Genomic DNA, 25,082 nt, shown 5'->3' with positions numbered 1-25,082 from the left:
CGGTGTGTCCACCACTACAGGGCACCCAGGTTGACCCACCACCCCAACAACAACAGGGACCTGGGGGCAGTGGTAGTGGGCACACCGTCCAGGAGACAGAGGCCCAGGAACACAGGGGAACTGGGAGGGCTGCTGTGCGACAGGGGGGGGGGCAGGCCCGGGGAACCGACTCTCCAAGAGGCCCTCTCCTCCATCATGGGAGCATACCACCGCTCCCAGGAGATGATGGCGACGGTACTGGCCCGGTTCCAGGAGATCCAGGAACTGCAGGAGGAACGGTACATGGGGTTCAGGGAGGAACTGAGGAACATCGGTTCCGCAATGGGGACCATCGTCCTGGCCCTTACCCAGATCGTCACCACATTGTGGGACCATGTGGCACCCCAAAGGGCCCCTGTCACTAGCCCAGGCCAGGAACAGCCTACCACCTCCGCCGGCGCTAGTGGACAGGAGGCCCCCACACAACGACAGGCCACCAGAACCCCACCTCCTGCAGAAGAAAAACCACCGCGCAAGCGGAACCTGAGATCTCACAAGAAGACAGAGTAGGATTGCAAGACCCCCGCCAGCCTAAGATACCCCCTGATGTCATCCCACTGTCCCACATTGTCACCCTGTCCAACCTTGAACTGCCCTTGCTCCATCCTTCCACAGGCATATGTACAATGCACCTGTGCGACTGAGAACTGGACTCTGCCATGGACATTACTCCACCCCCACCCATCCCCGCTTCCCAATCATTTACCTATATGTAGCACTTAAAATAAATCACTTATTCCACATAAAAAAACAGGAGTCTGCTTGTATTCTTAACAAATGTATTACACATAACGGTGCAATAATGTCCAGTTACTTTGTGATGACAACATACCAATTTCAATAAGCTTTAGTCCATGGGCAAACAAAGCTGAAGTCAGGCAGTGGGTCATACAGCTCTGAAAAGGGAAGCATGAGGCCTCAAGTAAATGTAAATTGGGGTGGCTGTTTCTTACCTGTGTGCTACTGAAAGTATTGTTGTATGACTGTATCCCTGTTGTCCGTGTCGTCCCCGTCGTCTTCCTCCTCTTCACTCTCCACAGGCTCCACAGCTGCAACAACACCACCATCTGGACCATCCTCCTGCAGAAAAGGCACCTGGCGTCTCAATGCAAGATTGTGAAGCATACAGCAGGCCACGATGATCTGGCACACCTTCTTTGGTGAGTACATGAGGGATCCCCCGTCATATGCAGGCACCTAAACCTGGCCTTCAGGACCCCGAAGGTCCTTTCTATGATCCTCCTAGATCGCCCATGGGCCTCATTGTACCGTTCCTCTGCCCTGGTCCGGGGATTCCTCACTGGGGTCAGTAGCCACGACAGGTTGGGATAACCAGAGTCACCAATTAGCCACACACGGTGTCTCTGTAGCTGTTCCATCACATAAGGGATGCTGCTATTTCGCATGACATACGCGTCATGCACTGACCCAGGGAACTTGGCATTTACATGGGAGATGTACTGGTCAGCCAACCAGACCACCTGTACATTCATTGAATGATAACTTTTTCTGTTTCTGTACACCTGCTCACTTTCTTTGGTGGGAACCAAAGCCACATGGGTCCCATCAATGGCACCAATGATGTTGGGGATATGTCCAAGGGCATAGAAATCACCCTTCACTGTAGCCAATTCGCCCACCTCAGGGAAAATAATGTAGCTCCGCATGTATTTCATCAGGGCAGACAACACTCTGGACAAAACCTTAGAAAACATAGGCTGAGACATCCCAGATGATAGGGCCACTGTTGTCTGAAAAGACCCACTTGCCAAAAAATGGAGTACTGACAGAACCTGCACCAGAGGGGGAATCCCCGTGGGTTGGCGGATGGGGGACATCAGGTCTGGCTCCAGCTGGGCACATAGTTCATGTATAGTTGCTCTGTCAAGCCGGTATGTAAGTATGATATGTCGTTCTTCCATTGTCGACAGGTCCACCAGCGGTCGGTACACGGGAGGATTCATCCTTCTCCTCGCAAGTCCCAGCGGACGGTGCCTAGGAAGGACAACATGGAGCACAGAGTCAAGCAACCCACAGGTTAGTTCACACAGCTTGCACAGTACATGAATCGCTATGCATTGAAAGGCTTGTATGAGTGGCAATGCAAGGCCTAGGCCTGTGTGATGCAGTAGAAATCATGCCATGTGGGCCCTTGAAATGGCGGCTGCCTGACCTGTGAAGTGTGACAGTGGGATGTGAGGTCACTGCGCTGGCGTGGCACACCGTGGCGGTAGGCGGTCGAAGACCGCGGCGCAAAGCAGCATTGGTTAACATTGAACCCTATGGGTCTCAGGAGCCAATGACGATGTGGGCCGGCGGTTGCGGTACGCACCGCCGCAGGCGTGACCGCCATTTTCTATCTGATTAATCACTCGAGACCTGATCATCCACAGGAGAGGACCTATACTGCAAGTGCTGCTGTGACCTCGGTCTGGGAGATACAATGGCTGCTGCCACTGGGGAAAGGGCCCCTGCCTTCACTGCCGAAGAATTGGAGAAACTTGTTGATGGGGTCCTCCCCCAGTATGCGCTACTCTACGGTCCTCCAGACCAACAGGTTAGTACACAGTGTGCACGTTGAATGGGCTATGCCTGTGTTGAGTGGGGTGTATGTAAGATGGTGGGGAGGGGAGCGAATGAGGAGTGCAACGCACGAAAGATGAGAGCATGTGCCACATGGCAAGGTTGGGGAGGGGGGGCCACTCACATTGACCAGGCAGAAAACTGATGCGATGTCCTTTACCACCCTGTACATGTCACATAGGTCAGCGCCCATCAGAAGATCGACATTTGGCGTGCCATCGCCATGGACGTCCGGGCCCTGGGGGTCCACAACAGACGGGGCACCCACTGCCGAAAGAGGTGGGAGGACATCCGCCGCGGGACCAGAAAGACCGCCGAGTCTCTGCTGGGGATGGCCTCCCAACGTAGGAGGGGTGCCAGCCGCCAATTGACCCCCCTGATGTCCCGGATCCTGGCGGTGGCCTACCCCGATTTGGATGGGCGCGTGAGGACATCACAGCAGACACAAGGGGGTGAGTATCAGCACATTCTGCTATCTTTGCGCGCAGTGAAGGTGTCTGGGTGGGGGAGGAGGGCTGTGGCTATCTCCAGGCCAGGGCGCATTCTGTAGGCTAGGCCCCTCCATTAGACACGGCCCTGTGCCCCGCCCCCCACCTCTGTAGGGTGCCAAGTACAGCTATCCATGGTCCGGCCTCACCCATGTGTGCATTTGTCGTCCATAGACCCGTAGGCCTAGTCACAATAACTGAGTAGTGTACCCCCATTGCGCGGCCTAGTTCAGGGGGCTTCTGTGTCTGTCCTCTCCGACAATGGTGTTGCCAATGCATGCACTCAACCTGTCTTCATTTCTCCCCCCCCCCATTTTCTTTGTCTTCCTGTTCATGTGTGCATTAGCATCATCAGGCGGAGGAGAAGTGGCATCGGAGCACGAGGGAGCTGCATCTCACATGGCCCCGGAGGGCCATACAACAGACTCCGAGTACACCAGTGAGACGGAGGGCGAGTGGAGCTCCACAACGGGGACCCGTGGAGACGTCAGCGACACCGACACGTCCTCGGAAGGGAGCTCCCTAGCGGTGGCGGCAACATCCGTGCCCACCGCCACAACAGGTACAGCTGCCACCCAGCGCACCAGCCCCGCCCTCCCAGCAGCCCCTCAGCCTTCGCTCCGTGCCCGCTCACCCAGGAAGGTGGGCATCTCCTTCGCCCCAGGCACCTCAGGCCCTGCCCCAGTTACCCCTGCTGCCCTCAGTGAGGAGGTCATTGACCTCCTCAGGACACTCATTGTTGGGCAGGCTATCCTTTTGAATGCCATCCAGGGTGTAGAAAGGGAGGTGCATCGGAGCAATGCATACCTGGAGGGCATTCATTCGGGTCAGGCTTTCCATCAGCGATCGTTCAACGCTCTGGCCTCAGCACTGACGGCAGCCATTGTCCCTCTCTCCAGCCTCCCTCTTCTGACTCCCTCCACCCAGTCCCAGTCTCCTGTTCCTCTGCCTATCCCATCCACACCATCAGACCAGCCTGCACACACCTCTACACCCAAGGGCAGCTCATCCAGACATAAGCACCACAGATCCCACAAGCATTCACCCAAGCAACATCCAGATGCAGACATGCCAACAGTCACTAACACCTCTGTGTCCCCCACCTCCTCATCTCCCTCCTCCCTCCCTGTGACGTCTCCACTCACACCTGCATGCACACCACCATCAGCCAGGACTTCCATCACCAGCACACCCTCCATTACAGTCCGCACACGTGCAGTCACCACCCCCAATGCCATTTACACGTCCCCTGTGTCCTCTCCCAGTGTGTCTGTCACCCCCTCTTCCAAAGCACACAAACGCAGGCAGCCACCCACCCAACAGCCATCCACCTCACGACAGCCTCCGTCACAAGCACCTGCACCCAAAGACAGCACACTTGACTCTCCTACAACCACATCCTCTTCCTCCACTCCCAAACCCACTACACCTACCCGTCCCTGTCCTTCCAAAGTCCTTTTCCTTTCCAACCTTGAGCTCGTTCCAATCACTGACCCACCCCCTCCATCTGGTAAGACTAAAAAAAGCACCTCAGCCACCACCAGCCCTGCATCTTCTGTGACCATAGTGCAGGGCTATTGGAGTCCACCAGATCCTAGGGCAGGAACATCGGCCAGCAGCAAGGGGACATCCAGCCCCCCCCCCCCGGGAAGAGGACAAAAAAGAAAAAGGCCCGGCGCGACAAGCCTGAGATGGCTGCCACCAAGGACAGTAGCCTTGCCCCGTCACCTGCCACATCATCCAAGGGAGGCAAGGGCCACAGAGCTCAAGCGAAGGAGGGCAAGGGCAGCAGGGCGGAGAAGTCAGGCAGCAGGCGAGCTGCCCAGGAGGGCCCCACCAGCCCCATTCCGGATGTGACGGACGACACCCACGGGCCCAGGACTCCATCACAGGAGGGCGCTGCGACCGCAAGTTCGGATGGTGAATGAGCGGGAAGTCTTGCCCAGGTCTGGCTCCCTAGACACACAGGACAAGCACCGCTGAACAGGGCCCCACCGGGAGGAGCACCGCTGAACAGGGCCCCGCCGGGACAAGAACCGCTGAACGGGCCCTGCCGGGAGGAGCACCGCTGAACAGGGCCCCGCCGGGACAAGAACCGCTGAATGGGCCCCGCTGGGAGGAGCACCGCTGAACAGGGCCCCGCCGGGAGGAGCACCGCTGAACAGGGCCCCGCCGGGAGGAGCACCGCTGAACAGGGCCCCGCCGGGACAAGAACCGCTAAATGGGCCCCGCCGGGAGGAGCACCGCTGAACAGGGCCCCGCCGGGACAAGAACCGCACCGCTGGGCCCTTCATCTCAAGCACCGCTCCGCTGGGCCCCGCCGTCTCAAGCACCGCTCCGCTGGGCCCTTCATCTCAAGCACCGCTCCGCTGGGCCCTTCATCTCAAGCACCGCTCCGCTGGGCCCTTCCTGTCAAGCACCGCTCCGCTGGGCACCGCCGTCTCAAGCACCGCTCCGCTGGGCCCCGCCGTCTCAAGCACCGCTCCGCTGGGCCCTTCATCTCAAGCACCGCTCCGCTGGGCCCTTCATCTCAAGCACCGCTCCGCTGGGCACCGCCTTCTCAAGCACCGCTCCGCTGGGCCCCGCCGTCTCAAGCACCGCTCCGCTGGGCCCTTCATCTCAAGCTCCGCTCCGCTGGGCCCTTCATCTCAAGCACCGCTCCGCTGGGCCCTTGCTGTCAAGCACCGCTCCGCTGGGCCCTTCATCTCAAGCACCGCTCCGCTGGGCACTGCCGTCTCAAGCACCGCTCCGCTGGGCCCCGCCGTCTCAAGCACCGCTCCGCTGGGCCCTTCATCTCAAGCACCGCTCCGCTGGGCCCTTCATCTCAAGCACCGCTGGCCCATTGTCAGTGCCGGTTCTGTGTCGAGCAGGGCTTCTGGAAGCACTCTGGGCACCATGCCTCCTCCAATAACAGTGGAGTCGGTAATCCATCTGATGGACTGTGGCTTGGCACTTCCCAGGATGGTCCAGTGGGCAAGCCACCCACTGTAGAGACTTGAGAGACTGTGGCTTTGCACTCCCCAGGATGGTACAGTGGGCAAGCCACCCACTGTAGGGACTTGTGAGACTGTGGCTTTGCACTCCCCAGGATGGGACAGTGGGCAAGCCACCCACTGTAGGGACTTGTGAGACTGTGGCTTTGCACTCCCCAGGATGGGACAGTGGGCAAGCCACCCACTGTAGGGACTTGTGAGACTGTGGCTTTGCACTCCCCAGGATGGGACAGTGGGCATGGAGGCCCCTCGTGGATCTGGCGTCGTGGACTCATGTGGCTGAGGTGTCCCCCCTTCCCTTCCCCCTGAGGTGCCTGTAGTTTTATCATCTGATGCCCCTGCAGTGTTCTCTCCAATGGTATCTGGTCTCCTGTGTGGGCTTTACCCATGTGTTTGTGCACATTGGCCCACGGACTATGGAACTTTGACGGAATGTGCAGGACTTTTAGCCTATGGATATATTGTGGACTATGTTCATTCCTTATTTTTGTATCTTTTATATAGGCATATTTGCCATTCCTTAAATGGAGCTATTTATACATATATTTTATAGATCATTTAAATTGTGTCTTTGCATTATTCCGGGGGGTTTGTGTGGTGTCACTCTGACTTGTTGCTCGGCATTGGGGTGTAGGTATTTGTGGTGGGGTGGTGGGTGTATGGCGCATTTGTGTGCCCGTAAGCTTTCCTCCTCCCCCCTCGCCTGTGTCGTAGGTGCAGTACTCACCGTTGTTGTCTGTGCCGGCGTTCGTACTCCTGGTAGATGAGCAGGTAGACAATAGCTGGTAGGATGTGTAATTCGGGCTCCATGCTGTCCTCCTTCCTCGTGGAGTGTGTATAGGTGAGCGGTTTCCCGTTCGTAGTCTGTTTCCGCCGTGTTTTAATCGGCGGGGCTCCCGCCCCGGAAAAGGTGGCGGATTGGTGAGTCGTGATAGGGTGGGCGGTACATTGTCTGCCGCCTGCCTGTTGGCGGTGACCGCCGCGCTGTTTGTCGGTCCCGCCGTGGCGGTCGGAGTGCTAAAGTGGCAGGCTGTGTTGGCGGTTCCCGCCAGGGTTAGAATTCCATTTTTTTGACCGCCGGCCTGTTTGCGGGTTGGCCGCCGCTTTATCACCGACCACCAGGGTCAGAATGACCCCCTTAGTCTCCTTCAGGGGAATACACAAACTCTGGGTACCTCTAGAATCCCTAGGATGTTGGAAAAAATGATGCAAATTTGGCGAGGGTAGCTTACGTGGACAAGACGTTATGAGGGCCTAAATGTGAACTGCCCCAAATAGCCAAAAAAAGGCCTGGCAGCAAAGGGGTTAACGATGAAAATTGCCAGCATCTTTAAATATAAATACATTTTAGGGAGTCGCAAACTTTACCTTCTTTCATAATTTTCTATCAGTGACTATGTCCCTCAATACAACTTTGGTGGTAAAAACCGCCTACCACCGTGGCGACGGGCACCAAAAGACCGTCGCCGCGGCTACCAGCCATCCCCATATTATGACCTCAGCAAGATTTCCACCACAAGAATGGTGGAAATCTGGCTGTGGTGATGCTGGCAGATGGCGGTAAGGTGACGCTGCTACCACCAGCAGCGCCACACCAGTAGAGCGCCGCCAGAAGTATTATGACCAATAATACGGCCTGGGGGTGTTCTGCTGGTGGGTGCTGCTGACGGTAACAGCGCCCCGTCCAGTCTCCTGCGAGAGGACCCCCCTGGATGCAGTTAAGTCGGGTCTCCGACAGGGGAGGGGGGTCGGGGGTGTTGTGTGGGTGTGTGAATGTATGTGTGTGTGGTTGAATGCGGTTGTGTGTAGATTGTTGAAAGCGTGTGTGCATGTACGGACGTGTGAGTGCGTGTATGTTGTGAAATGTGAATGCGTGTCTGCATTTATGTTTGGAAGTGTGTGTGGATGTGTGTGTGATTGGATGTATGCATGCATGTAAGCATGTGGGAATGGGTGTGCGTATGCATGTGTGTGTGTGAAGGGGGTGTGAATGTAGGAGGGTGGAGGGAGTTTGGAGAGGTCGGGTGGGGGTAACTGGAGAGGAAGGGAGGAGACCCCTATCAGTGACCGGGAATGAAGTCCCTGTCACTGATATGGCCTACCGCCATGGTATTCGTGGCGTTACGAACACCACGGCGGTAGGCCGGATCATAATCTTGAAGGCGGCTGTTACCGGTGTGGCAGTTGGAGTGGTACATTGGCGGGTTGGTACCTCACTTCTGACCTTGCGTGCCTGTTACTGTTCCAGCACTGCAGCCCACATACAACTCTGTCAGTACACAACAACCCTAACATGCAGCACCCCATTATTACAATACCAGGATTTACCCGGTGCTGTTCCTCATTCCTCACCCGCTGCCTTTCTTTTATTCCAGCACGGGGCCGGTACACTGTTCTGCTTTTACCCCCAGTCCTGATCTGAAGCGCCCCAGTATTGCTGTATTAGGGTTCACATACAACTCTGCTAATGCACCTCCTGCTTTTCTGCAGTGCCCCGTGCTGTTCCACACTCTGGCGTCTGTTTGAGGACGTGGGGGAGACAAATCTATTCTTAGCTGCCATTTTTATTTGGGAGGGTCTGTTTCACCTACCTCACTTTGTTCTTTCCATTACTCTGTTTACTCTCAATGTTTTCTTTCTTTTCTACTTTTCTCTTTCCGGCTCTTAGAATCCACATGTTAACAGTTTTACTCTTTCTTTCTACTGTTTAATTCTACTCCTCTCCCTTTATTTTTTTAATTTCCTTCTTCCCCTTACTACCTCCTCTTTCAAACTTGCAAAAACGTGGCAATTTTGTTCCTTGTTTCTTCATCAACGCATTCATTCTTTAAAAAAGAAATTCTGTTTCCTTCATTCTTTCTTTGTCTTTTTTATTTGCTCTTTCCTTTGACTCGGAATGAGCCCTTTCACTTTTTTTTTATTTTTTTTTTAGATCCTTCTTCCTTCCTTTCTCTGGTGTTTTTCTTATCTTTTTCTGTCAATTCACATTTTACTATAAATCCCTCTTTTTCCCGTCTGTATGTGGAAGCCACAAGTTACTTGTCGGTAATGTGTCAGTACATACATGCCCTGGTTCTTTCGCTGCTTGTTTCTCTCACCATCTCTCTTTTTTCTCTAATGTTCATTTTTCTCTTTCTTTTCACACTTCTTTCATTAATTTGTCCTCTTTATCTTTCATTCACTAGCTTCCTTCCCTTTTTTCTTTTGCCTAACACATCGGCTCTATTTCTTCTCTTAGTTGTATTAGTTGTGTTTTCATTTTCTCATTCTTTCTTCTTCTTTCTTTTATTGCTTCTCTTTTTCTGCCTCATCGCTTTTTCTCCTGAGGCCTAGTTATCAAAGAAGCAACAGGTGCAGTGGCACTAGGGCCCAAAGACCTATGGACCTCACTCAACTCTAATTACTGCTGTATTTTCCCACCAAAATTGCAGTCAATCATTTTCCTTTCTTACTCCAGGGCCCATGACACAGTTACTATGCCATGTGTCCTCTCCATCTTTACTCCCGACTCCCACTTTCCTTTCACCCTCCAATCTGTCCCAAATAATATTTTTTTATGGTGTTTTGAGCATTGCACTCCAATGTCAAAACGTTTATTTCTGACAAAAGTTTATATGATAATTGTATATGTTTTCAGATAGAGGAAGAAGGTGAATGGTATTGCTTTAGTTAAACGCTGGCCACTTCAATTACATGGCAGAAAAATATTTTTTGAGGGAGGGTTGACCAATTTATGTGGCAAAAAAGTCCAGTAATTAATTGACAATGCCAATGGCTCTAACTCAAGAAAATGCGAGACCTATTTCATTGCAAATGCTTGTTACAATTTTGCTGCAAGATGGCTCTAAATATGAAAGTGTTCCTAAAGTTAAGTGGTGCAGGACATCCTAGTTACTTTCTTTCCTGTACTACAATTAACCTTCAAATAAACGTTTGCCTGTTTATCTAACATCCTTTTAATGTTCCTACAGAGTTGAGCAAACAGCAGTCCAGTGCTGCTGTTAAGGAGGGGGGCCACAGTGAAGGTTAAAAGGGCCATGCATGAGGCCTGTGGGCCGTACTTTGAGTATCCCTGCTCTAAAGGCAATAAAAGGCAGCCTCAGTTCCTGCTGACATCACGATTTGTTTGACAGCACACCATCTCAAACTCAATACACTCAAAACAGAGTTCCTTTTGATCACACCCTAAATATACTCAATCTGGATCCATGCCCAAATCAATACATACTCTATTATGAAGCGCAAGTCTTATCACACAATGCAACAAATCACTAGGTTTCTTCCTGGACTAGAACCTGAGCATGCAAGCTCACATCAACTCTGCCAAACGGGACACAACTTGAGCTCAGCCACATTCAATGAATTATGCTGCATCTCTAAAAACACTTTTAAACAAGTAATAGAAGCTTTCACTATGGAAATGTAGTGTTATGATTTCTTACCCTCCAACTGGCCTTTTAAAGTGGCATGAAATACAGCACTATGGATAGCCACTAGCACCAGTTTGACAAAATCACTCAAATCCACAAAAAAGTGAACTGAACTCCCATTGAAGCAAAAGATACTCAGACAACACGTCCATGTGAATCCCACTACTTATCCAACCTGGAATTGGCCATCTAATGGCACAAATGATAACAAGATGTTTGCTGAGCAGCAGAAGGTGTCTTGGTAAACTGATATTAAAGAATATTCAATGAGGTTCCACCTATAGTTTCACTTGGATGCCATGCCCAGTGATATGAAGGAATTGTGGATAAATTGACACCCTTCACATCGAAGTTCGAGCATTTAAGACAGACCATATGCCGGTCATTCTACAAGTGTGCGCTTAGGGTTTGAAACTCTAGCCCTTCAGCCGTTAGGGCACGTTCCTCAAATGCTGCATTTAAATCACGAAAATGCTAATCGTTTCAATTCCATTAGGTTCAAATATGAGTAATAAATCAGTTCATCCACGCAAAGGCTTTAATCCATTATTAATAAATTATATACTTCCACATTATGCTAACTCTGTTTCATTGCTTACTGCACCCCACCCTATTTTTAGGTCAAGCATAGCAGCACCCAAGCGCTGCTTTTCTGACATTGTGTGCTGTATCTGGGCTTTTAACCACACCCACCACACGTCCATCACTATCACTTGTTCATGGGCTTGCTTTCAAAAATCCATTGTTTTTGTTGGTAAGTGCTTTACGTTTGTTACTCCTTAGGGCGGTTTTGTTACCACCTTGGCCATCAACCCTGTTATATGGCTAATTGCACTTTTGTCAATAACTTTGACTGTTAGTGAACTTCTTTCTCCTTTTCTCTCTCTCTTCACGCTCAAAGCGGCGCTTTGAATTAGCTCGCTTATGTCAACTGTTTCACTTTTTATTTTCAGTTTGTGTCGCAAGAAAAGTCCAGTTAGTAATTTACAACGCTAATAGCTCTACCTCCAGCAAACACGAGACCCATTGCATTGCAAATGTTTGTTTTTGTTAGTGGGGAGTCGAGCAAAAAGCAGTCCAGTGCTGCTGTTGACCAGGGAGCTGCATGTAAACGTCAGAAAGGCCGCGGCTCCTGCTTTCTTTGAGTATCACTGCTCTAATGAACCACTTGGGCCCGTATTTATACTTTTTGACGCTAAACTGCGCTAACGCAGTTTAGCGTCAAAAAGTTTTGCGCCGGCTAACGCCATTCTGAAGCGCCATGCGGGCGCCGTATTTATTGAATGGCGTTAGCCGGCGCAAGCAGACCGGCGCTGCCTGGTGTGCGTGGAAAAAATCCACGTACACCAGGCAGCGCCGGCGTTGGGAAAAATGGCGCTAGGGCGTCTTAAAAATGGTGCAAGTCAGGTTGACGAAAAAAATCGCCTCCACCCGATTTGCGCCATTTTTAACGACGCCCAGACGCCATTTACATGACTCCTGTCTTAGTAAAGACAGGAGTCATGCCCCCTTGCCCAATGGCCATGCCCAGGGGACTTATGTCCCCTGGGCATGGTCATTGGGCATTGAGGCATGTAGGGGGGCACAAATCAGGCCCCCCTATGCCAAAAAAAAGTATAAAAAAAAAAATATATATACTTACCTGAACTTACCTGAATGTCCCTGGGGTGGGTCCCTCCATCCTTGGGTGTCCTCCTGGGGTGGGCAAGGGTGGCAGGGGGGGTCCCTGGGGGCATGGGAGGGCAGCTGTGGGCTCATTTTGAGCCCACAGGTCCCTTAACGCCTGCCCTGACCCAGGCGCTAAAATCCGACGCAAATGCGGGGTTTTTTGCCCCGCCCACTCCCGGGCGTCATTTTTGCCCGGGAGTATAAATACGACGCATTTGCGTCGCAGTCATTTTTTTAGACGGGAACGCCTACCTTGCATCTCATTAACGCAAGGAAGGCGTTCACGCAAAAAAATGACGCTCTTTCCTCATACTTTGGCGCTAGACGCGTCTAACGCCAAAGTATAAATATGCCGTTAGTTTTGCGCCGAATTTGCGTCGAAAAAAACGACGCTAATTCGGCGCAAACGGAGTATAAATATGCCCCTTGGTCTTTTCCAGTGTGGCGTTACTATGCTTTAAAAGCGAACGCAACATAGTGGCAAATCTTTTCATCAATTTAGTTAAAATGCGATCTTATGCTCTATGGAGCCATCTTTGTGTACATACAGTGGTGGAACCAAAACGCATAAATCTACACAGAGATTTGTTTTTCACCTTTAATGTGTGCTACATGGTGAAGAAAGAGATGTGTGCAGGGTGTATGCCATCTTTCAAAGTTGACGTTTTCTTAAAATTCCACTTCTCTTTCATTGGAGCCCGATGAAATAAATCATTAGCTGCTATATGTACCATATAGGCGACTTTATATCAGTCAACAGTAAATCAGGAATGGCGTGGATGGAATCAGGCAGCAGCCTCCTAAAATATAACTAGCGTTTCAGCAGACTCCAAGTCGTAAAAGTGTAAAGGGAGACAGCTTGCAATCTAAAATTCAGGCTAAAGGTGAAAGATGAAATGAAATTTGAAATACACACTGTAAAGTTCTGAGATCGAATCACTCGCATGCGAATTTCAGCCCATAGCCTGATGGAATGAGTGATAGGTCCGAAGGTACGGATCCTGCGAATATGGGTGAAACGCACACCTCACTGCACAGTGATGAAAAGTCATCGAAGCACTGCAGAGAATGCAGACTAACCGCCACGTTTTCTCGCCTCAATGATTGAATGGCGACAAGTGCAGATACAAAAGAGATTCACGATAGAAAATCATTATCAATATTTAATTTCTTTTCCACTTCTCCGTAAATTTCGAAATTATTGTTTTCATAAAGTAGACTACGGTTTTGTAAATCATAACAATATCTAGTAAATATTTTATATTATTATCATCTTTCAGGGCAATCAATTTTCAGTTATACATTGGTAAGGCACATAGGCCCATATTTATACTCCCTTTGCACCAGATTAGCTTATTTTTTTTAACGCTAATCCAGTGCAAATTTAACACCATATTTATACTTTGATGCTATACCCGTCTAACGTCAAAGTATCCTTGTGTGCGCCATTTTCTGGATGCGTGAAACCGCCTTGTGTCAATGAGATGCAAGGTAGGCATTCCCGTCCAAAAAATTACTTAAACACCCGTGCACCATATTTATCCAACTGGGCAAAAATGGCGCACGTTTGGTAGGTGGAGCCGGAAAATGGCGCAAATCCATATTTGCGCCAACTTTTAACACCTGGGTCAGGGCAGGCGTTAAAATGTGGAATACACACCACTACTTAAGGAAAACTCACACACGCAACATCATTGCTCAAAAAGGAAGACATGGAGGTGATACTCATTCAGCATGCTCGAAGACGCAGAGCCCAGGACCAACAGCAGCAGCTACTACCACCCCAACATGGACCCTAAAGGCAACGCAGAAGGCAGGAGAGGATATTCAGGACCAGGATAACCCTTCAAGGCCTCAGAGAACATGACATCATCCAGCGGTAGAGACTAACCTGGCAAGCCATACAGCAGCTGCTCCGCCACATTGAGCCACAGTTGGCAGCCAGCTTGCAGCCACCCCACATCATTCCACCGGAGACCAAGCTGCTAGCTGTCCCGCACATGTTGGCAAGTGGCTCTTTTCAAACCACTGGTACCCTGGTTACTGGGATCTCACAGCCCTCATTCTCTGCCTTCCTTCCCAAGGTACTTGATGCCATCATCTCCCTCACACCCCGCCACATCAGCTTCCCCAACACACAGCAGAAGCAGCAGGAGACCAAACAGGGGTTTTATCAAATTCATGGCTTCTCACACGTGCTTGGTGCCATTGACTGCACGCATGTCAGGATTGTGCCACCTGCTGCAACTGAGCACCTATACCACAACAGGAAGCACACACACTCCATCAATGTGCAGGCCATTGTGGATGACCAGGGGTTGTTCACCAACATCATGGCAAAGTATCCTGGGAGTGTACAGCACCATCAATCGACACTTCCAGGATGGACGATATGGCAATGGTCTTCTTGTTGGTAAGTACAGAAACCTAGTAATTTACACACAGCACAGCAACCCTGTAGGACACCCAACACATACACCACTACATTGACACGTGGCCAGGAAGACACTGAGGTGTGACACTGGTAGTCATGTTTCATATCCTCACCCAATGGGATACACACCTATGGACAGATGCAAATAACAAGAGATGCCACTCTAGAGCCGCAGGGGACCAATTTAAAACCACACAGTGACAATGACATGGCCTTAACTGGCAGTACAACTTGGAAGATGAACCATTCAGCATCACATAAGCAACAGTCAATCTCACACCCTTCCAAGCAATACATCCTATGTAAGGGGTGTGTAATGTATGTTGCTGCAGGTCAAACACCATGAGACACATAGCATGATGACCCTGACTCTAATGAAGGTGACATGGAATTATTGAGGCAGTACCAACATCTCACATCACTCCTGGGGTGATATTGCAAGCTAGCAATGAGGAAGTGGACTATGCTATGAAAACATGTGGATGTGATACTAATGCAAAGTGCACACTGCTACACATATGGATTGAGACAATTCCCCATATACATAACAGATGTACAGGTAGATGGACCTTTAAACAAAAATAGGGACCGGGAGATTGTTGGTCCAGTGCACAGTCTCCCAAAGTGAACCTGTAATATCAATATAAGTGCACTGTTCCACAAAAGAGAGAGAAGACAGGAGAACTAATTAAGTTCTATTCAGCAAAGACGAAACTATACAGGGTATTTTAGGAGAGCCCTCAAGCACCCACTAAGGTGACAGGTATCATCATTGGGCTTGCTCCTCGCCAGACTGGTGCTGCAATGCCTGGCGGGCCACCCAGCATTCTGGGTGGCACTCAACTGTTGTTAAATTGCTAACAAAAGAAGGTCTGGGAAAGAGACTGACTAAGAAACGGAGAGTATGAAGAAGAGACAAAACTCTTAAAATTGGCTCTGAACCTAAACCATTAGTTTAATGTGTTAGAAACTAGGTCCAGGCCAAGATTAAAAACGGGAATATAGGAGTGTTACTGGAAAGAATGTACCATTACACTCTCTAATTAGGGAAAGTAGTTTACCTAGTCCTATATGGTCAAAATGTTTAGCGTCTACGATCGGTCACAAAGTGATCCTATGACGCTTCTTCAGGACCCACGAAAAAAACTTGTTATTAAACTACTTCTCCTGTGTAACAACAATTAATCAAGTGCACAAAAAGTCACTTACAGAATAGAAGACAGTGTATGTCTAGGTCAGTTGGTCAGTACAGTCGCCATGCATAGAATCGAAAAGACATATAACAATTAGTGCCAGTGATCAACACAGAAAAACAATTATAGTGACAACCACCCTCAGTCAGTGTATAATAAAAAGGAATGAATAGGTTTTGATGCTTACCATCCCATATTAGAGATTGGGCTCCCTAGGTCTGCGCTAGCATCAACCAAGGAGATCGTACTAGATAAAAATAATATGTAACAATGTAGCACCGCAAACAATACATAGTGACACGACATTGGGAAAGTCTTAGTATCGCCGTCTAAATTAGGTCACTGAATTCAATACTAGACAGAATGGTGTAAAAAGATGTATATATATATATATATATAGTGTTGGTTAAAAATCATTTATATGTAAAAAGTAGGTTATTATAAGCTCTATGACGATGTAAACAACATTGAAAATGCTGCAGCCATGTGACTACTCAATCATCTCAAAAGCAATCCACATTGTAAGTATTTTCAGTCATATGACAAAGTAACAACCCTTATTCATCTTTGGCCCAAAAAAGCTGTTGCGAAAATAGGAAATGCTTACATGCTCTAGAGAGACTAGTATATGTAACCGTATGCCCATTCATTATTTGAAATAGAAACTAAGGTGATTGTCGGGTCATAGTGAAAACATGCCGGTCACCCGGTTAATGCGGCAGAGATAATACCTGGGAAACAGTCAAAAAATGATGAAGGATCTTTAAACGGGGACGGAGGAAATACCTTCCGTAACCCCGTGCTTACTTGGATTGCTCCTCGATGAATCCGGAAACCTGCCCCGTGCCGCGCACCTGAAGACGGTGTGCCGGTGTGGCGGGAGGTTATTTAAGCAAGCGCTGTTTAGCGCGTGCATGCCGGAACAAACCAGCCGGTTGTTCCGGATACTAAAGATAGAGAAAGGACCACAGTCTCTACTGTCAGCGGCCATCTTGGAGAGATAAAATAACGTTGTGTTGTCGTACAGTGATGTTGTTCCTGCCAGGGCCAATAGGAGTCAAAATGAGGGCCATCTTTAGGTTCGAAAATAGTACCATAAACTATGTGATGGTACTAAAATAACAAAATGACCTATAGCACCATACTTTTTTTAGTAAAAAACGATGCAGTCAACAAAAATGTTTCTCTTTCATGAGGGCAAAAAAGAGAGAAGGAATAACCAATGAAAAAAATGCAAAAAAAGTTTTTCGGATCTATTAAGATCAGGTCATTAAGGTTGTTCATTCAACTGGATATGTATATATGTATGTCAACTCAGTTAAAAGAGGGGGGGCAGCTGATCAATATAAGTCTACAGAGAATGTACATAATATATCGAATAAGGTTGTAATAACCCTTATTCTTCCACAGATTAAGATGTTAAAAGATTCCAAGGTATGTCATCATTCAGTCCTTCTTTGTGGGTTTTCAATCGAAAAACCCATCTCTGTTCGATCTTAAATAAATAGTTTGGGTTGTTACTGTCGTGTCTGGGTACTTGTAGTACTATCCACCACATGTCGTCAGGACCGTGTTTTGCATCTAAAAAATGTGAACTGAGCTTTGTAGTGATGCGAGAGCATCTAATATTGCTCTGATGTTCATTAATACGTAATTTTACATTCCGATGTATTTTAAGTTGCAAGGACAGGAAATTAGGTAGATACACTGGCGTGTATTGCAATTAGTGTGCTTGTTCAAGTGCCAAGTCCCGAAATGGTTAAGATCAATACTGTCTGTGCGTTTGGTGAGGGGACAGGCACTACAAAAGCCACATGGGTAATGACCCATGACTGGAGGTAAATTCCACAAAGTAGTTTGTTTCTGTATATCATTGGACATACGGGGGCGAGTGTGAATAATGAGGTCTCGTATATTAGCCGATCTTTTGAAGGCAAAAAGCGGCCTTGAAATTGATGTTCCACCATTCTGTAGTATGTTCCATCGTTTATTGATTAATTTTTTGATAGTGTTAGACAATGGAGTGAAAGTAGAAACACATGTCAGTCGTGTTTCTGGTTCTTTAGGTACTGAAGTCAAGAGAGCATCCCTGTGATTGTTACGAGCTCTATTATAAGCTGGGTTAATGATCTTGTTCGGATAGTGTCGGTCCTGCAATTTCTGTTTCAAATCACAAGATTGAGTATCAAAAGTTTGGATTGTACTACAATTACGACGTAACCACAGGAATTGCCCAAATGGAAGGTTGTCCCGCAATGCTTTTGGATGGTGACTATCATACACAAGTAAACTGTTGCGATCAGTACTCTTATGGAATGTGGTAGTAGTAAGTCTGCCATTGTTGATTTTAATCACAAGGTCCAGAAATGAAACTTGTGTGAGTGACGAATGGGCAGTAAATCTCAAGAAAGGGTCCAAAGAATTCACCCAGATGGTAAATTTATCTATTTCCTCAAAGGGACCATTCCAAATGATGAGAATGTCGTCGATATACCTCTTCCACAATGAAATCTTATTATGGAAAGGGTTGGATGTTTGTAGTATAAAGAGTTTCTCAAAATTATACATATACAAACATGCCAGAGTGGGGGCAAAAGTGCTACCCATTGAGGTCCCTTGGATCTGGTGAAATAGTGAATCTTCAAATTGGAAAAAAATATTTTTCATTGCTAGAGTAGCACACTGCATAATAAAGTGGACTGGAGTGGAGGATGACCATGCGCTGGCAAGTAGGGCAGATTCCACTACTTGTAAGGTAGAGTCCTGTGGAATGTTTGTATATAAAGCTTCCACATCCAGTGTGATGAGGGCTTGTGCTTTATTAGTTAAATTGATATTCTCAATCAGGTTTAGAACATGTGTAGTGTCCTTGAAGAAAGTGCTTGATTCTTTTACCAGTGGTTGAAGGAAGAAGTCACAAAAGACAGAGAGTGGCTCTAAAATCGAGCCAAAGCCTGATACGATGGGACGCCCAGGAGGTGGAAGGGTCCCTTTATGTATCTTCGGCAGACAGTAAAAATATGGGATCCTGGGGTGTGTTGTATCTAGGAACTCTGCCTCCTTGGGGGAAATCCATGTGTTGTTCCTGGCCTCTTCTATCATGCTCCTGATTGTCTTCTGTACATCTGTTGTAGGATCATGAGTCATAGGGGCATAATGAATCCTATCGCTTAAAAGTCGTAGGCACTCCTGTCTGTAGTCTGCGGTGTTCATAATCACAATCGCTCCTCCCTTGTCAGCTGGTTTGATAATAACTGATTGATCTGAGGCTAGATCTTTCAGAGCCTTCTTCTCTATGGAAGGTAAATTAATAAATGGTTTTCTGGAGCAGATGGAGTCCAAATCTGCCATCACAGCTTTTTCAAAAGTCAACACCTCAACAGGGAGGGAATGTGTGGGGGGAATGAAAGTCGATGGTTTTCTAAGGCCCGTATCATTGTTTCCAGGAGAAACCGGACGGTCTAAGAAGAAAAAATGAAGACGTATTTTCCTAAAGAATTGTGCAAGTTCGCAGTTAATGCGAAATGGATCTTCAGATGGAGTAGGGACAAAACCCAAGCCCTTGTTCAAGGCTGATGATTCATGGATGGAAAGATTTCTATTAGAAAGATTGACCACTAAGCTCTCAGTGGAGGAGGGGTTTTGCCCTGGCTTCGGGTAACCATTTGAGGTTCCTCTCTGTTCCAGTGGACCCGTCTGCCTCTGCCTCTCCTTCTTCCTCTTCCTCTGCCCTGGCCGCGGCCTAAAAAAAGGTACATAGGGCAGCATAGGGCGAGGTTGGAAGAAGGGATAAGGTGGTTGCCAATAAAGAGGTTGATTAGGGGGATATTGTGGTTGGTTATACATGGGTGGTTGGTTATATATGGGTGGTTGCATGCCGTCATCAGTGCTCCATCCATCGGATTATTATATTGATATTACAGGTAGATGGACCTTCATACACTAAAACCTTCACCCCCACAACCAAGTTAGCCAGCTCACCTGGAGCAAGTTCAGTAGTGTAGGTACACGTTTGCACATGAGCCAACTCGGTGAGGGCACAAAAATAGGTTTGCATAGAACTTGTCACACATGGGATAATTGTGCATTGTCAATTGTGAACACTTCAGTGCTGCCAACTTATGGAGATGTGTTGTGTATTGTCACCTAGCCAAATCAAAGGGCCTCACTGTTGCATTTCACCTGCAATTATATATGTGGAATTGGATGGGATGGTCAGGCCATATAGTGCAACCATGTTACCACCACAGTGGAATCGATTGTGTGTGAGGAAGTATCATGTCACCTCCAGTGAAGGCACACAGACTCTTCTTTCACATTACATAACGCATGGGAGATACACACTGAACAGCAAGTTTCTAAAAATACCACTGATATCCTATCAATCAGCCAAACACCAGTTTTGCTTGTCAAACAACCCAATGCAGAAAGAACATAACAGAAGCCTAGGATCCCACACAATACGACAAACACAGATGAGTCACAGACGACACAAGATAACAACTGCCATGCAAAGTGGCAATCACGGTGCAACCAACAACAAAGTACTTACCCTCATTTTCTCTTTCAGCTGATCAGGGTTACGGGATCCAGCTATGGATCATGACCCCAACTGCCAACCCAAGCACAGCAGCAGAGTGTGCCTATAATGAGGCACATTGTAGGCCACGCACCATAGTTGAGTGGACTTTTGGCATCCTGAAGTCCAGATTCAGGTGTCTGAACATCACCGGAGGCAGCCTCCTATATTCCCCTGAAATGGTCTGCAAGATCATTTTGACCTGTGCCATCCTGCACAACATTTGTGTGAGAAGGAACATTCCCCTCTATGAGCCGGATCAACAAATGCCTGAAGAGGAGGATGCGGCCTGTGAAAATGAGGGGGAACATCCAAACACAGCTTCAGGATTGCGTCAGAGGCAACACATTGTACAAAACTTCTTCTAACTATAGTCACCATCATCACTTTGTTATCATATGTAATTAAACACCTCACTTCTTCACTCAGTCATGCTCTGGGAAACTATTTATGCATCACATGATCTCTAGGAATCATAATCAGAGTTTTGCCTCATGGAGCATTGCAGAAATACAAATTTGCATACTGAAAAAGCCACATCACATTTGATGGGTATTAATGTACAGCAATCATCACAACCAGTGTTAATGACATATCTCCTGTCTATTTCACATTTGGAGGGCAATATCAGAGGACCACAGCTATGAGACACATCCATGTTGCCAACATGGTTCATTGCAGCATATGACACCCAACTAAAACACCCTCAATCATAAGGTAAACAATTGCATCATACATGAGGTAGTGGATGTGCAATTGCATTGGTAACAGGAATGTATGACCAGACCCTTGACAGCCGTAAGTGTGACATCAACTATCTCTGCAAGGAGCATGTGTGACAAGAAGTGCATCAAACCTGAAAATGGATAGCACCAGTGGTCCAGGTATGACATACATTGCTCACAAGACATGCCCTCCGCAGTCCATCCCAGATAACAAGTCCTGCCACTGCCATGTTTTAAGTCTCTCCCCACCCTTCTCTAGGGGGCACTGTAAAAGGACTATCTGTACCTTGAGAATCTTCATCTACATTTACCCAGACTCCCATTCTGACTCCTGTGTGCTTCCCTCTTCATTATGGCATGACATAGTCATAGTTCATCAGTCGGCATGGACTTCAGGTCCGATAATGCACTACCTGGTAGTTGGTAAGACCTGTAATCAACTGTCCATTGCTTCTCATGTGAAAGGTCCAGTTGGCCCTTTGAACGTGATTCTCAACTCCAGGACTTGTGAGAGACTGAAGCTGCACACACCTGTGAGCACTTCCATGCAGACTAGCCATTTGAACCTGCCCTGCCCTTGTTGCTGCCTGGAACTGCTTAGAAGCTGCCATTTTCTGAATCTCCTTGTTGTGCATTGGCGTACAAATCACTTGTGTACCAGAGCCCTTGGGGGATTGTGTAACAGTGCAGACCACAGCAGAAATTGATTTTTGTTCCCACAGTGTTGTTCCTGCTTGTCCCAGTCAGAGTCTGCTCACTGTGTATTTGCCTTGTTCATGTTTGTTCCTGACAGAGCCTGCATCCTGTTAGCCAGACTGGTTCCAGTCTTTGCATTAACCACAGACGTTCCCTGTGGCTACATTTATCTCATAGTTACTTTCCATGCCCTCTGTTTCATCCTGGGGTATTGTGTCTGGTAGGTCTATGATGAATCCTCAAATATGTAGTATAGTTTAATTAGTTTACTTGTCGTATTCTGTTCCGGAACATATATTCAAATGGCCTCATCCAGCCCCCATCCCTTGTCTGGTTTTGCATGCATTCATTAGTGTCAAACAGTGACAGTGCGCTATGGCTGTATGCACGGGTTTGGTACTGTGCCTCCAGCACAACAAACAAGGGTTGAAAATGTGTATGTAAGGACAAAACATGTTTGTGCCCTAACGGTCCAGACACAGATCCACTTCTGCCGCCACCTTTTGATGGGGATTGCGTGGTGACTAGCTGTGAGATTAATCAACACAGAGGCACTTGATGTTCCCTGTTGCAGTAGGAATTTTAGAGCCCACCCTGTGTACAAATGTTGTGATGAAACCTGCCTGTTTCCTATTACTGATCCATAACGTTTTTGAGCACACCAAGGTTGCTCTGTCGTCAGCCTTCTAAAAGTTCTGCTGTGCCATAGTTGGACTATCCCCATGTGTGTCGTTAGTTGATCTTTGGCTTTTGATCAAATCTGCTTTGAAGGATACTGTGATCGGGCAACCCCGATCACGGCACCGGCAGCGGTAGGAGAGTCTGTGTCGGGTTCTCCCGACACGTCATTTCCGCGTTCCCATGTCACCATGGGAACGCTCACCCCGTCACAGCCTCGTTTCCCTGGAAACAGGGAAACGCTCGACCTCGTCAGCACCGCAGGACGTCATAAAGACGCCGGCCGCGTCGAGGAGGTGTGTGTGGGCGGCAAGAGAAGGACAGGGGATGGAGGCACCCCAGGGCAGCAGGAGACAACGGAGCACGGAACGAACAGCCGCAGAGAGGGGGAGAACGAGGCCACCAACGAAGGAACACCGGAGATCAGGACCCAAGAGCCCCGCCACGACCCTGGAGGGTCGTGGCTCACAAAGGTACGGTCCCTCCTAGGGACAAGGGGAGGAAATACAAAAACACCACCGGGGAAGCGAACTGGGGAGGGGTGAGAGGGGAAAGGGGTAAGGGAAGGGCACAGTCTCTTTAAGGGAAAGAGAGACTGACTATCCTAACCTATCTGGGTGCACCGTGAGTTACTTACCTGAAGCACAGACAGTGTTTTTGAAGACAGTACACGGGTGAATGCACTCTCTTTCTATCTCCCTACTTACCCACTCCCTATTTCCTATTTAAAAAGCAAACCCAGAAACATCTTTATACTTACCGTGGCGTTCTTCTGTTTTCTTGCCGGTACCTCCCTGGAGCCACTCCAAGTTCCCAGAAAACACTGACGTAGGAGAAAAGGGAAGAACGACAGAGTTAAAGAAGAGAAATTAACCGGGTTACGCCATACACGAACTGAACTGTATTTTGAAAACACCTGGACAAAGAAAGAAATTTAAATAAATAAACCCTTACTTACCCTATTATCCAATCTCCGTCTGGTTTATACCGTTCAGCCTGTCACAGATACTCTGTTAGTTCAAGGGTTGGCTCCACAGACTCATGACTAGACCTGCACGTAACTGTGACAACATGGAGGCCAATACTGACACAGGGTACACATGGCCACACACTTGAACTGGACACCTTTGTGCAATGAAAGACTGCAAATATGTGAACACATGCAGCATGGTCTGCTGGTCCTCCACAGGAAAAACATAGGTCATTTACATGACTCAGACTGTGGTGTACATAACAATTGTAGGATTGGATTTGAGACTCTGTGTCACAAACACTGTACCTATCTAGCATGTTCAAATGCCTGACTCATGGGTAGTTTACACACAAGTGACCATGAAGTGGTATCCAACATTTCATTAAATGTGAGGGTTAACATATCTGACATAGCCATCAACCGCCCTTGATCTTTCCTGTGTATAGTTAGTCATGGGAAATGTTTTGTCCCCAAAGTCGAACAAGTACACACAGCAAAATACGCAACAGATATTACGAACTCACATCATGACTGATGTACCTCAGTGAATGGCATCTGATGGTTACACACATTTATAACACATTCATGCATGCACATTATGCCAATTTTTTCTCATGACGTTCCCACAGAGGCACAACAATAATTTGAACAGACAATTCACACACATAAACACACAGGCCACAGGCCATGAGTCTATTTGTTTAGCTTTGCTGTCCTCTATTGATGCAACACCTGCCCAAACTAGAAAATACCTATTTTATTTCTAAAGTTTGTGTTGCTGTTGTGTCAGTTAAGAGAGCTAATCCTGCACAACAACATGAGTATTATGGGCCACAGTAGTATGGTCTGCCACATGTGCCCAAACACTAGAGCACACATTGCAGGTCATAACATCCTGTCTTTGTATAGTTATAGGCTGCATGCATGTTAAAAATTGAAAAATCACACAAACACAGTTTAAGACAGAGGTGTTGACGCAAACGCATCAAAAAAAGATGCATATGCGTAAAAATATAACGCATATATGTTAAAAAATTACGCTCACACACATTACACATCAATTGGTCCCTAGCGTTCATTCCACCACCGCACACCAGGAATGGGGTTATCCAGTTAACATGTATTAATCCATGATTGCGGGGGAATTTTCAGGCATATGCGTCAAAAAATATTGACGCAAACCCCGTAAGCGTCATAAAATTACACACAATACAAAAAAAACGGCCCGCAATTGAGACAGGAAGTGATGTAATAGGATATCCTGTTTGCAGAAATGGTACAGTGGGTGTACTTTCACTTTCACTTTGCAGTCTGTGATTATTCTAGACTGTGTGGCTGTGTCTTGAGTTGTCTCTGTGAATACTGTGAATTTGTCTCCTGTGTGCTATTGATATTGTATTTTGGTGTTTTGTAAGTGTCTGTGGTATCCTGTGCAAGTGTTGTTTTGTAATTTATTGTAATTAGATTTGTCTGTGTACTTTTGGGAGTCTGTTTGTGGGTATTGTTAGTTGGGGTATTGTTTGGCTGTCTGTGGGTTAGTTAAGTTTCCTTTTCCTATCTCCTTTCCCTGTTTTTCCCTCTTTGCCCTTTTCTCTCCTAATTT

Source organism: Pleurodeles waltl, chromosome 4_1, assembly GCF_031143425.1.
Source record: "Pleurodeles waltl isolate 20211129_DDA chromosome 4_1, aPleWal1.hap1.20221129, whole genome shotgun sequence".
NCBI lineage: Eukaryota > Metazoa > Chordata > Amphibia > Caudata > Salamandridae > Pleurodeles > Pleurodeles waltl.
The sequence above is the reverse complement of the archived record's forward strand: the minus strand, read 5'-3'. Positions refer to the sequence as shown.